The sequence below is a fragment of the Orbicella faveolata genome, unplaced genomic scaffold (genome assembly GCF_042242905.1).
Source record: "Orbicella faveolata isolate gen_17 unplaced genomic scaffold, um_ofav_v1 contig_48, whole genome shotgun sequence".
Taxonomy (NCBI): Eukaryota; Metazoa; Cnidaria; class Anthozoa; order Scleractinia; family Merulinidae; genus Orbicella; species Orbicella faveolata.
The window spans coordinates 16045536-16060989 of record NW_028301578.1 but is presented as its reverse complement, the minus strand read 5'-3'; positions in this window follow the sequence as shown (position 1 = coordinate 16060989).

Genomic DNA, 15454 nt, shown 5'->3' with positions numbered 1-15454 from the left:
CACAAGCTCGAAAGTGAGCGTTGAAAAAGCTTTGCTGTGTCCATTCCACTGCAAAACAAGGCCATCGGAACCTAGTTTAGCGTCCAAGGGACTGGGAAATACCCCCCAAGTTTCGGGAAATAAACGCGAAATTGGTCAAAATCACGATTCGCTCAAGACGGTCTCGCCTACTCTTTCAGTCTTAAAGTAAAATGGGGCTCCCTTTCGGCCCAGAAGGTCGAGAGTGAGGGTTCAAAAACTTTCGCTGTGTCCATTTCACTGCAAACCAAGACAAGCAGGAGTTAGCTGAGGGTCCCCTGGACTGGAAAATATCCCCCAAGTTCCGGGAAATCAACCCGAAAATTGTCAAAATCACGATGCGCGTAAGGCGGTCTCGGCTACTCTTTAAGTCGTAAGCGATGTAGGACTATATTTCGGCCTAGAAGCTCAAAAAGCTTTGCTGTGTCCATTTCACTGCAAAACAAGGCCATCGGCACCTAGTTTAGCGTCCAAGGGACTGGAAAATATCCCCCAAGTTCCAGGAAATCCACCAGAAGGTTGTCAAAATCACGATGCGCGTAAGGCGGTCTCGGCTACTTTTTCAGTATTAAAGTAAAGTGGGCTATATTTCGGCCCAGAAGCTTGAAGGTGAGCGTTCAAAAAGTTTTGCTGTCTCCATTTCACTGCAAACCAAGGCCATCAAGAGTTAGTTTAGAGTCTCTGGGACTGGAAAATATCCCCCATGTTCCGGAATATCGACCCGAAGTTGTTCAAAATCACGATGCGCGCACGCCGGTCTCGGCTACTCTTTAAGTTGTAAGTGATGTGGGACTATATTTCGGCCTAGAAGCTCGAAAGTGGGCGTTCAAAGACTTGTGCTGTGTGAATTTGACTATAAACCATGGCCATCAGGAGTTAGTTTAGAGTCCCCGGGATTGGAAAATATTCTCCAAGTTCCAGGAAATGGCGCCGAAGTTGATGAAAATTACGATGCGCGTAACCGGCTCTCGGCTATTCTTTCAGTCTCAAATTTAAGTAGGGTTATATTTCGCCCCTGAAGCTCGAAGGTGAGCGTTGAGAATGTTTTGCTGTGTTCATTTCACTGCAAACCAAGGTCATCGAGAGTTAGTTTAGCGTCCCCGGGACTTGAAATTATTCGCCAACTTCCGGGAAATCGAGCAAAAGTGGCCCAAAATCACGATGCGCGTAAGGCGGTCTCGGCTACTCTTTAAGTCTTAAAATTAAGAGGCGCGATATGTCGACCTAGAAGCTCGAGACCGGGTGTGCGCTAATTTTACCTGTGTCCATTTCACTGACATCTTAGGCCATCCGGAGTTAGTTTAGAGTCCTTGGGACTGGAAAATATTTCCCAAACTCTGGCAGATCGAGCCAAAGTTGCTCAAAATCACGATGCGCGTAAGGCGGTCTCGGCTACTCTTTCAGTCTTAAAATGAAGTGGGGCTTTATTTCGACCTAGAATCTCGACAGGGAGCGTGCGCTCCTGTTACCTGTGACCATTTTACTGAAAACTAAGTTCATCAGGAGTTAGCTTAGAGCCCCCGGGACTGGAAAATATCCCCCAAGTTTTGGCAAATCGAGCCATAGTGGCTAAAAATTTCGATGCGCTTAAGGCGGTTTCGTCTACCCTTTCAGTCTTAAAATAAAGTGGGGCTACATTTCGGCCTACAACCTGGAAACCGAGCGTGCGCTCCTTTTACCTGTGTCCATTTCACTGAAAACCAAGGCAATCAGGAGTTAATTTAGAGCTTCGGGACTGGAAAATATCCCCCAAACTCCGAGAAATCAAGCCGAAGTTGGACAAATTTACCATGCGCGTAAGGCGGTCTCGGCTACTCTTTCAGTCTTAAAGTGAAGTGGGGCTATATTTCGGCCCACAAGCTCGAAAGTGAACGTTCAAAAAGTTTGGCTGTGTCCATTTCACTGCAAAGCAAGGCCATCAGGAATTACTTTAGAGTCCTTGGGACTGGAATATATCCCCGAAATCTCGGGAAATCTAGCCGAAGTTGGTCAAAACCACGATGCGCGTAAGACGGTCTCGGCTACTCTTTCAGTCTTAAAGTGAAGTGGGGCTATATCTCGGTTCAGAAGCCTCGAAGGGGAGCGTTCAAAAAGTTTTGCTCTCTCCATTTCACTGCAAACCAAGGCAATCAGGAGTTACTTTAGAGTCCCCGGTACCGGAAAATATCCCCTAAGTTCCGGGAAATCGAGCCAAAGTTTATCACAATCACGATAAGCGTAAGGCGGTCTCGGCTACTCTTTCATTCTTAAAGTGAACCGGGGCAATATTTCCGCCCAGAAGCTTGAAAGTGAGCGTTCAGAAAGTTGTGCTGTGTCCATTTCACTCCAAAGCAAGGCCATCAGGAGTTACGTTAGAGTCCGCGGGACTGTAAAATATCCCCCAAGTTCCGGGAAATCAAGCCGAAGTTGGCCAAAATTACGATGCGCGTAAGCCGGTCTCGCCTACTCTTTCAGTCTTAAAGTAAAGTGGGGCAATATTTGTGCCCAGAAGCGCGAAAGTGAGTCCTTAAAAAGTTTTGCTGTGTCCATTTCACTGCAAACCAAAGCAACCAAGAGTTAGTTTAGAGACCCAGGGAGTGGAAAGTATCCCCCAAATTCCGGCAAATTTAGCCGAAGTTTCTCAAAATCACCAGGGCGTAAGGCGGTCTCGGCTAATCTTTCAGTCTTAAGGTGAAGTGGGGCTATATTTCGCCCCAGAAGCTTCAAAGTGAACGTTCAAAAAGTTTTCCTGTGTCAATTTCACTTCCAACCAAAGCCATCAAGAGTTAGTTTAGAGTCCTGGGGACTGGAAAATATCCCGTAAGTACCGAAAAATCGAGACAAAGTTTGGCAAAATAAATAAGCGCGTAAGGCCGTCTCGGCTACTCTTTTAGTGTTAAAATAAAGTGGGGCTCTATTTCGGCCCAGAAGCTCCAAAGTAAGGGTTCAAAAAAATTTGCTGTGTCCGTTTCACTGGAAACCAAGGCCATCAGGAGTTACTTTAGTGTTTCCGGGACTGGAATATATCCCCCAGGTTCAGGGAAATCGAGCCGAAGTTAGTCAAAATCACGATTTGCGTAAGACAGACTCGGCTACTCTTACTCTTAAAAAGAAGTGGGGCTATATTTCGGCCCAGAAGCTCGAAGGTGAGTCTTCACAACGTTTTGCTCTGTCAGTTTCAATGCAAAGCAAGGCGATCAGGAGTTAGTTTAGAGTCCCCGGGACTGGAAAATATCCCCCAAGTTCCGGGATATCGATCCGAAGTTGGTCAAAATCACGATGCGCGAAACGCGATCTCGGCTATTGTTTCAGTCTTAAAGTGAAGTGGGGCTATATTTCGGCCCAGAAGCTCGAAAGTGACCGTTTAAAAAGTTACACTTTGTGCATTTAACTGCAAACAAAGGCCATCAGGAGTTAGTTTAAACCCCCCCGGACTGGAAAATATGTCCCAAGTTCCGGGAAATCGAGCTGAAGTTGGTCAAAATCACGATGCGCGTAAGGCGGTCTCGGCTACTATTTCAGGGTTAAAGTGAAGTGGGCTTCTATTTAAGCCCCCATGCTAGAAGGTGAGTGTTAAAAAAGTTCTGCTCTGTCCATTTCTCCGAGAACCAAGGCCATAAGGAGTTAATTTAGAGCTCGCGGGACTCGAATATATCCGCCAAGCTCCCTAAAAGTGACCCGAAGTTGGTCAAAATCACGAGTCCCGCAAGACGGTTTCGGCTACTCTTTCAGTCTTAAAGTAAAGTGGGCTATATTTCGGGCAAGAAGCTCGAAAGTGAGCGTTCAAAAAGTTTCGCTGTGTCCATTTCAATGCAAACCAAGACGATCAGGAGTTAGTTTAGAGTCTCCGGGACTAGAAAATATCCCCCCAATTCCGGGAAATCGAACCGAAGTTGGTCAAAATGAAAATTCGCGAAAAGCGGTCTCAGCTATTCTTTCAGTCTTAAAGTGAAGTTGGGCTATATGTTAGGTCAGAAGCTCGAAGATAAGCGTTGAAAAAGGTTTTGCTGTCTCCATTTCACTGCAAACCAAGGCCATCAGGAATAAGTTTAGAGTCCACAGAACGGGAAAATATTCCCTTATTTCCTGCAAATCCAGCCGAAGTTGGTCAAAATCACGATGCGCGTAAGGCGGAGTTAGTTTAAAGTCCCCCGGACTGGAAAATATCCGCCAAGTTCCGGGAAATCGAGCTGAAGTTGGTCAAAATCACGATGCCTGTAAGGCGGACTCGGCTCATCTTTCACTCTTCAAGTGACGTGGGGCTATATTTCGGCCTAGAAGCTCGAAACTTTGCTTTCAAAAAGTTTGGCTGTTTCAATTTCACTGCAAAACAAGGCCATCCGGACTCAGTTTAGAATCCCCGGGAATTGAAAATATCCCCCAAGTCCCGCGAAATCAAGCCGAAGATGATCAAAATCACGATGCGCGTAAGGCGGTGTCGGCTACTCTTTAAGTCTTAAAGTGAAGTGGGGCTTTGTTTCGGCCCAGAAGCTCGAAAGGAAGCGTTCAAAACGTTTTGCTGTGTCCATTTCACTGCAAACCCAGGCCATCAGGAGCTAGTTTAGAGTCCCCGGGACTGGAATATATCCCCCAAGTTCCGGGAAATCGAGCCAAATTTGGTCAAAATCACCATGCGCGTAAGCCGGTCTCGGCTACTCTATCAGTCTTAAAGTAAAGTTGGGCTATATTTTGTTCCAGAAACTCACAACTGAGCGTTTAAAAAGTTCTGCTAAGTCCACTTCACTGCAAACCACGACAATGAGGAGTTAGTTTAGAAATCCCGGGACTAGAAAATGTCCTCGGAGTTGCGGCAAATCGAGCCGAAGTTGGTGAAAATCACGATGTGCGGAAGGCGTTCTTTGCTACTCTTTCCGTCTTAAAGTGAAGTGGGGCTATATTTCGGCCTAGAAGCTCGACACCGAGCGAGCGCTCCTTTTATCTGTGTCCATTTTAGTAAAAATTAAGGCCATCAGAAGTTAGTTTAGAGTCCCTGGGACTGTAAAATATCAACCAAAATCCGGCAAATCAACCAAAGTTGCTGAAAATCACGATGTGCGTAAGAGTTTATGGTACTCTTACCGTTTTAAATTAAAGTGGGGCTATATTTCGGCCTAGAAGCTCCACACCTAGCGTCCGCTTCGTTTACCTCTGTCCTTTTCACTTAATAATACGGCAATCAGGAGTTAGTTTAGAGTCCCCGGAACTGAAAAATATCCTCCTAGTTCCCGCAAATCCAGCCAAAGATGCTCAAAAATCACCATTCGCGTAAGGCGGTCTCGGCTACTCTTTTAGTCTTAAAATGAAGTGGGGCTATATTTCGGCCTAGAAGCTCGACACCTAGGTTGCGCTTCTTTAACCTGTGTCCATTTCAGCAAAAAATAAAGACATCAGGGTTTAGTTTAGAGATTCCGGCACTGGAAAATATCCCCCAATTTCCGGAAAATCGAGCCGAAGTTGATCAAAATCACGATGCGCGTAAGGCGGTCTCGGCTACTCTTTCAGTCTTGAAGTGAAGTGGGGCTACATTGCTGCCCAAGAGCTTGAAAGTGAGCGTTTAAAAAGTTTTGCTCTGTCTATTTCACTGCAAACGAAGGCCATCGGGAGTAAATTTAGAGTTTCCGGGAGTAGAAAATATCCCCCAACTTCCTGGCAATCGAGCCGAGGTTGGTTAAAATCACCATGCCCGTAAGGCGGTCTCGGCTACTCTTTCAGTCTTAAAGTGAAGTGGGGCAATATTTCGGCCCAGAAGCTCTAAAGTGAGTGTTTAAAAAGGTTTTGCTGTGTCAATTTCACTGCAAACCAAAGCCATCAGGAATTAGTTTAGAGACCCAGGGAGTGGAAAATAAGTTCCTAGAAATCGATCCGAAATTGGTCAAAATCACGATGCGCGTAAGGCGGTCTCGGCTACTCTTTCAGTCTGAAAGTGAAGTGTGGCTATATTTCGGCAAAGAAGGTCGAAAGTGAGCGTTGAAAAAGTTATACTGTGCCCAATTCACTGCAAAGCAAGGCAATCAGGTGTTGGTTTAGAGTCCGCCGGATTTGAAAATATCCTTCAAGTTCCGGGAAATCGAGCGTAAGCTGGTCAAAATCACGATGCGCGTAAGGCCGTCTCGGCTACTCTTTCAGTCTTAAAGTGAGGTGGGGCAATATTTCGCGACAGAAGCTCGTAACTGAGTGTTTAAAAAGTTTTCCTGTGTCAATTTCACTGCAAACCAAGGCCATCAGGAGTTAGGATAGAGACCCAGGGAGTGGAAAATATCCCCCGAATTCCGAGAAATTTAGGCTAAGGTTGTCAAAATCACCATGGGCGTAAGACCGTCTTGGCTAATCTTTCAGTCTTAAAGTGAAGGGGGGCTATATTTCGCCCCAGAAGCTCGAAAGTGAGCGTTCAAACAGTTTTCCCTTGTCAAGTTCACTTCAAACCAAGGTGATCAGGAGTTAGTTTAGGGTCCCCAGGACTGGGAAATATCTCCCAAGTTCCGGGATATCGATCCGAAGTTGATCAAAATCACGATTCGCGAAACGCGGGTCCGCTATTGTTGCAGCCTTAAAGTGAAGTGGGGCTATATTTCAGCCCAGAAGCTCGAAAGTGACCGTTTAAAAAGTTACGCTTCTTGCCTTTAACTTCAAAAAAAAGGCCATAAGGAGTTATTTTAAAGTCCCACGGACTGGAAAATATCCGCCAAGTTCCGGGAAATCGAGCTGAACTTGGTCAAAATCACGATGTCTGTAAGGCGGTCTCGGCTATTCTTTCAGTCTTCAAGTGAAGTGGGGCTATATTTTTGCGCAGAAGCTCGAAGGTGAGCGTTCAAAAAGTTTTGCTGTGTCCATTTCATTGCAAACCAAGGCCATCAGGAATTAGTTTAGAGTCCACAGAACTGGAAAATATTCCCTAAGTTCCGGCCAATCGAGCCGAAGTTGGTGAATATCACTATGCGCGTAAGGCGGACTCGGCTCATCTTTCACTCCTCAAGTGAAGTGGGGCTATATTTCGGTCCAGAAGCTCGAAACTCTGCTTTCAAAAACTTTTGCTGTTTCAATTTCACTGCAAAACAAGGTCATCAGGACTTAGTTTAAAGTCCCCGGGACTAGAAAATATCCCCCAAGTCCCGCGAAATCAAGCCGAAGATGGTCAAAATCACGATGCGCGTAAAGCGGTCTCGGCAACTCTTTAAGTCTTAAAGTGAAGTGGGGTTATATTTCGGCCCAGAAGCTCCAAGGTAAGCGTTCAAAAAGTTTTGCTGTGTCCATTTCACTGCAAAGCAAGGCAATCAGGAGTTAGTTTAGAGTGCCCGGGACTGGAAAATATCCCCCAAGTTCCGGAAAATCAAGCCAAAGTTGGTCAAAATCACGATGCGCGTAAAACGGTCTCGGCTACTCTTTCAGGGTTAAAGTGAAGTGGAGCTATATTCGGCTCAGAAGCTTGAAGGTGAGCGTTTAAAATGTTTTGCTCTTTCCATTTCAATGCAAACCAAGGCGATCGGGAGTTAGTTTACAGTCCCTGGGACTGAAAAATATCCCACAAGTTCCGGCAAATTGAGCCAAAGTTGCTCAAAATCACCATGCGCGTAAGGCCGTTTTGTCTATTTTTTCAGTCTTAAAATGAAGTGGGGCTATATTTCGACCTAGAAGCTCGGCACCGAGCGTGCGCTAATTTCATCTGTGTCGATTTCACTGAAAACTAAGGCAATCAGGAGTTTTTTTCGAGCTACGAAAGCTGGAAACTATCCCCCAAGTTCCGGGAAATCGAGCCATAGAGGCTCAAAATCACGATGCGCGTAAGGCGGTCTCGTCTACTCTTTCAGCCTTAAAATGAAATGGGCTATATTTCGGCCCAAAGGCTCGAAAGTGAGCGTTCAAAAAGTTTTCCTGTGTCCATTTCACTGCAAACCAAGGCCAAGAGGAAATACGTTAGAGTCCCCGGGACTGTAAAATATCCCCCAAGTTCCGGGAAATCAAGCAGAAGTTGGTCAAAATCACATTGCGCGCAAGGCGGTATCGGCTACTCTTTCAGTTTTAAAGTAAAGTGGGGCTATATTTCGACCCAGCAGCTCGAAAGTGAGCGTTCAAAAAGTTTTCCTGTGTCCATTGCTCGGCCAACCAAGGCAATCAGGAGTTAGTTTAGAGTCCCCGGGACTGGAAAATATCCCCCCAGTTCCGGGAAATGGAGCCGAACTTGGTCAAAATCACGATGCGCTTAAGACGGTCTCGGCTACTCTTTAAGTCTTAAAGTCAAGTGGGGCTATGTGTTAGCCCAGAAGCTTTAAAGTGAGCGTTGAAAAAGTTTTGCCGTTTCCAGTTTACTGCAAACCAAGGCAATCAGGAGTTAGTTTAAAGTTCCCGGGTCTGGAAAATATCCCCCAAGTTCCGGGAAATCGAGGCGTAGTTTGTCAAAATCACGATTCGCATAAGGCGGTCTCGGCTACTCTTTCAGTCTTAAAGTGAAGTGTGGCTATATTTTGGCCCAGAAGCTCGCACAAGAGCGTTAAAAACGTTTTCCTGTGTCCATTTCACTGCAAAGCAAGGCCATCAGGAGTTAGTTTAGAGTCCCCGGGACTGGAAAATATCCCCCAATTTTCCGAAAATCGAGCTTAAGTTAGTCAAAATTACGATGCGCGTAAGGCGGCCTCGGCTACTCTTTCAATCTTAAAACGAAGTGGGGCTAAACTTTTGGGCCCAGAACCTGGAAAGTCAGCGTTCAAAAAAGTTTTGCTGTTTCCATTTCACTCCAAACCAAGACAAGCAGGAGTTAGTTTAGAGTCCCCGGGACTGGAAAATATCCCCCAAGTTCCGGGAAATCAACCCGAAGTTTGTCAAAATCACGATGCGCGTAAGGCGGTCTCGGCTACCCTTTTAGTGTTAAAGTAAAGTGGGGCAATATTTTGGCCCAGAAGCTCGAAATTGAGCGTTCAAAAAGTTTTGCTGTGTCCATTTTACTGCAAACCAAGGCCATCAGGAATTTGTTTAGAGTCCTCAGAACTGGAATATATCCGCTAAGTTCTGGCAAATCGAGCCGAAGTTGTTCAAAATCAGGATGCGCGTAAGACGGTCTCGGCTACTCTTTCAGTCTTCAAGTGAAGTGGGGCTCTATTTCGGTAAAGAACCTCGAAAGTGTGCGTTCAAAAACTTGTGCTGTGTAAATTTCACTGCAAACCATGGCCATAAGGAGTTAGTTTAGAGTCCCCGGGACTGGAAAATATTCCCCAAGTTCCGGGAAATCGAGCAGAAGTTGATCAAAATCACGATGCGCGTAACGCGGTCTCAGCTACCCTTTCAGTCTCAAGGTGAAGTGTGGGTGTATTTCGCCCCACAAGCTCGAAAGTGAGCGTTCAAAAAGTTTTGCTGTGTCCATTTCACTGCAAACCAAGGCCATCAGGCGTTAGATTAGAGTACGCGGAAGTAGAAAATATCCCCCCAGTTCCGGGAAATCGAGCGCAAGTTGGTCAAAATCACGATGCGCGCAAGGCGGTCCCGGCTACCCTTTCAGTCTTAAAGTGAAGTTGCGCTATATTTGGGCCCAGAGGCTCGAAAGTGCGCATTCGAAAAGTTTTGCTGTGTCCATTTCACTGCAAAGCAAGGCCATCAGGAGTTAGTTTAGAGCCCTTGGGACTAGAAAATATTTCCCAAGTTCCGCCTGATCGAGCCGAAGTTGGTCAAAGTCACGATGCGCGTAAGGCGCTCTCGGTTAGTCTTTCAGTCTTAAAGTGAGGTTGGGCTATAGTTCGGCCAAGAAGCTCGAAAGTGCGCGTTCAAAAAGTTTTGCTTGGTCCCTTTCACTGGAAACCAAGGCCGTCAGGAGTTAGTTTAGAGTCCCCGGGATTGGAAAATATTCTCCAAGTTCCAGGAAATCGCACCGAAGTTGATCAAAATCACGATGCGCGTGTACGGGTTCTCGGCTACTCTTTCAGTCTTAAAGTGAAGTAGGGCTATATTTCGGTCCAGAAGCTCGAAAGTGAGCGTGCAAAAAGTTTTTCTCTCTGAATTTAACTGAAAACCAAGGCCATTGTGAGTTAGTTTAGAGTTGCCGTGACTGAAAAATATCCCTTAAGTTCCGGAAAATCGAGCGGAAGTTGGTCAAGATCGCGATGCGACTAAGGCGGTCTCGGCTACTCTTTCAGTTTTAAGGTGAAGTGGGGCTATATTTCTCCCCAGAATTTTGAAAGTATGCGTTCAAAAAAATTGGCTGTGTCCATTTCACTGCAAACCAAGGCCATCAGGAATTACTTTAGAGTCCTTGGGACTGCAATATATCCCCGAAGTTTCGGGAAATCTAGCCGAAGTTGGTCAAAACCACGATGCGCGTAAGACGGTCTCGGCTACTCTTTCAGTCTTAAAGTGAAGTGGGGCTATATTTCCGCCCAGAACCTTGAAAGTCAGCGGTTAGAAAGTTTTGCAGTGTCCATTTCACTCCAAAGCAAGGCCATCAGGAGTTACTTTAGAGTCCGCGGGACTGTAAAATATCCCCCAAGTTCCGGGAAATCAAGCCGAAGTTGCTCAAAATTACGATGCGCGTAAGCTGGTCTCGGCTACTCTTTCAATCTTAAAGGAAAGTGGAGCTATATTTCGGCCCAGAAGCTCAAAAGTGAGCGTTCAAAAAGTTTTGCTGTGTCCATTTTACTGGAGACCAAGGACGTCGGGGACCAGTTTAGAGTCCCCGGGAATGGAAAATATCGCCCAAGTTCCGGGAAATTTAGCCAAAGTTGGTCAAAATCACCACGCGCGTACGGCGGTCTCGGCTACTCTTTCAGTCTTAAAGTGAAGTGGGGCAATATTTCGGCCCAGAAGCTCGAAACTGAGTGTTTAAAAAGTTTTGCTGTCTCAATTTCACTGCAAACCAAGGCCATCAGGAGTTAGTTTAGAGACCCAGGGAGTGGAAAATATTCCCCAAATTCCGGCAAATTTAGCCGAAGTTTCTCAAAATCATCAGGGCGTAAGGCGGTCTTGGCTAATCTTTCAGTCTTAAAGTGAAGTGGGGCTATATTTCGCCCCAGAAGCTCGAAAGTGAGCGTTCAAAAAGTTTTCCTGTGTCAATTTCACTTCCAACCAAAGCCATCAAGAGTTAGTTTAGAGTCCCGGGGACTGGAAAATATCCCGTAAGTACCGAAAAATCGAGATAAAGTTTGGCAAAATAAATAAGCGCGTAAGGCCGTCTCGGCTACTCTTTTAGTGTTAAAATAAAGTGGGGCTCTATTTCGGCCCAGAAGCTCCAAAGTAATGGTTCAAAAAAAATTGCTGTGTCCGTTTCACTGGAAACCAAGGCCATCAGGAGTTAGTTTAGTGTTCCCGGGACTGCAATATATCCCCCAGGTTCCGTGAAATCGAGGCGAAGCTAGTCAAAATCACGATTTGCGTAAGACAGACTCGGCTACTCTTACTCTTAAAAAGAAGTGGGGCTATATTTCGGCCCAGAAGCTCGAAGGTGAGTCTTCACAACGTTTTGCTCTGTCAGTTTCAATGCAAAGCAAGGCGATCAGGAGTTAGTTTAGAGTCCCCGAGACTGGAAAATATCCCCCAAGTTCCGGGATATCGATCCGAAGTTGGTCAAAATCACGATGCGCGAAACGCGATCTCGGCTATTGTTTCAGTCTTAAAGTGAAGTGGGGCTATATTTCGGCCCAGAAGCTCGAAAGTGACCGTTTAAAAAGTTACGCTTTGTGCATTTTACTGCAAACAAAGGCCATCAGGAGTTAGTTTAAAGTCCCTCGGACTGGAAAATATCCCTTAAGTTCCGGGAAATCGAGCTGAAGTTGGTCAAAATCACGATGCCTGTAAGGCGGTCTCCGCTACTCTTTCAGTCTTAAAGTGAAGTGGGGCTATATTTCGGCCCAGAAGCTGCAAAGTGATCGTTAAAAAAGTTATGCTCTGTGCATTTCACTGCAAACCAAGGCCATCAGGAGTTAGTTTAGAGTCCCCAGGACCGGAAAATATCCCCCAAGTTCTGGGAAATCGAGCTGAACTTGGTCAAAATCACGATGCGCGTAAAGCGGTCCCGGCTACTATTTCAGGGTTTAAGTGAAGTGGGCTTCTATTTAAGCCCCCATGTTAGAAGGTGAGTGTTAAAAAAGTTCTGCTCGGTCCATTTCTCCGAGAACCAAGGCCATAAGGAGTTAATTTAGAGCTCGCGGGACTCGAATATATCCGCCAAGCTCCGGGAAATCGACCCGAAGTCGGTCAAAATCACGATTCGCGCAAGACGGTTTCGGCTACTCTTTCAGTCTTAAAATAAAGTGGGCTATATTTCGGGCAAGAAGCTCGAAAATGAGCGTTGAAAAAGTTTCGCTGTGTCCATTTCAATGCAAACCATGACGATCAGGAGTTAGTTTAGAGTCTCCGGGACTGGAAAATATCCCCCAAATTTCGGGAAATCGAGCCGAAGTTGGTCAAAATCACGATGCGCGCCAGGCGGTCTCAGCTATTCTTTCAGTCTTAAAGTGAAGTTGGGCTATACTTTAGGTCAGAAGCTCGAAGATAAGCGTTCAAAAAGTTTCGCTGTGTCCATTTCACTGCAAACCAAGGCCATCAGGAATAAGTTTAGAGTCCATAGAACTGGAAAATATTCCCTAATTTCCGGGAAATTGAGCCGATGTTGGTCAAAATCATGATGCGCGTAAGGCGGACTCGGCTCATCTTTCACTCTTCAAGTGAAGTTGGGCTATATTTCAGCCTAGAAGCTCGAAACTTTGCTTTCAAAAAGTTTGGCTGTTTCAATTTGACTGCAAAACAAGGCCATCCGGACTTAGTTTACAATCCCCGGGACTAGAAAATATCCCCCAAGTCTCAGGAAATCAAGCCGAAGATGGTCAAAATCACGATGCGCGTAAAGCGATGTCGGCTACTCTTTAAGTCTTAAAGTGAAGTGGGGCTATGTTTCGGCCCAGAAGCTCGAAAGGAAGCGTTCAAAAAGTTTTCCTGTTTTCCATTTCACTGCAAACCCAGGCCGTCAGGAGTTAGTTTAGAGTCCCTGGGACTGGAAAATATCCCCCAAGTTCCGGAAAATCAAGCCAAAGTTGGTCAAAATCACGATTCGCGTAAAACGGTCTCGGCTACTCTTTCAGGCTTAAAGTGAAGTGGGGCTATATTCGGCTCAGAAGCTTGAAGGTGAGCGTTTAAAATGTTTTGCTCTGTCCATTTCAATGCAAACCAAGGCGATCGGGAGTTAGTTTACAGTCCCTGGGACTGGAAAATATCCCACAAGTTCCAGCAAATTGAGCCAAAGTTGCTCAAAATCACCATGCGCGTAAGGCCGTTTCGTCTATTTTTTCAGTCTTAAAATGAAGTGGGGCTATATTTCGACCTAGAAGATCGGCACCGAGCGTGCGCTAATTTCATCTGTGTCGATTTCACTGAAAACTAAGGCAATCAGGAGTTAGTTTAGAGCTCCCAAAGCTGGAAACTATCCCCCAAGTTCCGGGAAATCGAGCCATAGAGGCTCAAAATCACGATGCGCGTAAGGCGGTCTCGTCTACTCTTTCAGTCTTAAAATGAAATGGGCTATATTTCGGCCCAAAGGCTCGAAAGTGAGCGTTCAAAAAGTTTTCCTGTGTCCATTGCTCGGCCAACCAAGGCAATCAGGAGTTAGTTTAGAGTCCCCGGGACTGGAAAATATCGCCCCAGTTCCGGGAAATGGAGCCGAACTTGGTCAAAATCACATTGCGCGCAAGGCGGTCTCGGCTACTCTTTCAGTTTTAAAGTGAAGTGGGGCTATATTTCGACCCAAAGGCTCGAAAGTGAGCGTTCAAAAAGTTTTCCTGTGTCCATTGCTCGGCCAACCAAGGCAATCATGAGTTAGTTTAGAGTCCCCGGGACTGGAAAATATCCCCCCAGTTCCGGGAAATGGAGCCGAACTTGGTCAAAATCACGATGCGCTTAAGACGGTCTCGGCTACTCTTTAAGTCTTAAAGTCAAGTGGGGCTATGTGTTAGCCCAGAAGCTTTAAAGTGAGCGTTGAAAAAGTTTTGCCGTTTCCAGTTTACTGCAAACCAAGGCAATCAGGAGTTAGTTTAAAGTTCCCGGGTCTGGAAAATATCCCCCAAGTTCCGGGAAATCGAGGCGTAGTTTGTCAAAATCACGATTCGCATAAGGCGGTCTCGGCTACTCTTTCAGTCTTAAAGTGAAGTGTTGCTATATTTTGGCCCAGAAGCTCGCACAAGAGCGCTAAAAAAGTTTTCCTGTGTCCATTTCACTGCAAAGCAAGGCCATCAGGAGTTAGTTTAGAGTCCCCGGGACTGGAAAATATCCCCCAAGTTTCCGAAAATCGAGCTTAAGTTAGTCAAAATTACGATGCGCGTAAGGCGGCCTCGGCTACTCTTTCAATCGTAAAATGAAGTGGGGCTAAACTTTTGGGCCCAGAAGCTGGAAAGTCAGCGTTCAAAAAGTTTTGCTGTTTCCATTTCACTCCAAGCCAAGAAAAGCAGGAGTTAGTTTAGAGTCCCCGGGACTGGAAAATATCCCCCAAGTTCCGGGAAATCAACCCGAAGTTTGTCAAAATCACGATGCGCGTAAGGCGGTCTCGGCTACCCTTTTAGTGTTAAAGTAAAGTTGGGCTATATTTTGGCCCAGAAGCTCGAAATTGAGCGTTCAAAAAGTTTTGCTGTGTCCATTTTACTGCAAACCAAGGCCATCATGAGTTAGTTTAGAGTCCTCAGAACTGGAATATATCCGCTAAGTTCTGGCAAATCGAGCCGAAGTTGCTCAAAATCAGGATGCGCGTAAGTCGGTCTCGGCTACTCTTTCAGTCTTCAAGTGAAGTGGGGCTCTATTTCGGTAAAGAACCTCGAAAGTGTGCGTTCAAAAACTTGTGCTGTGTTAATTTCACTGCAAACCATGGCCATCAGGAGTTAGTTTAGAGTCCCCGGGACTGGAAAATATTCCCCAAGTTCCGGGAAATCGAGCAGAAGTTGATCAAAATCACGATGCGCGTAACGCGGTCTCGGCTACTGTTTTAGTCTTAAAGTGAAGTGTGGCTGTATTTCGGCCCACAAGCTCGAAAGTGAGCGTTCAAAAAGTTTTGCTGTGTCCATTTCACTGCAAACCAAGGCCATCAGGCGTTAGTTTAGAGTACGGGCAAGTAGAAAATATCCCCCCAGTTCCGGGAAATCGAGCGCAAGCTGGTCAAAATCACGATGCGCGCAAGGCGGTCCCGGCTACCCTTTCAGTCTTAAAGTGAAGTTGCGCTATATTTGGGCCCAGAGGCTCGAAAGTGCGCATTCGAAAAGTTTTGCTGTGTCCATTTCACTGCAAAGCAAGGCCATCAGGAGTTAGTTTAGAGCCCTTGGGACTAGAAAATATTTCCCAAGTTCCGCCAGATCGAGCCGAAGTTGGTGAAGGTCACGATGCGCGTAAGGCGCTCTCGGTTAGTCTTTCAGTCTTAAAGTGAAGTTGGGCTATAGTTCGGCCAAGAAGCTCGAAAGTGCGCGTTCAAAAAGTTTTGCTCTGTCCCTTTCACTGGAAACCAAGG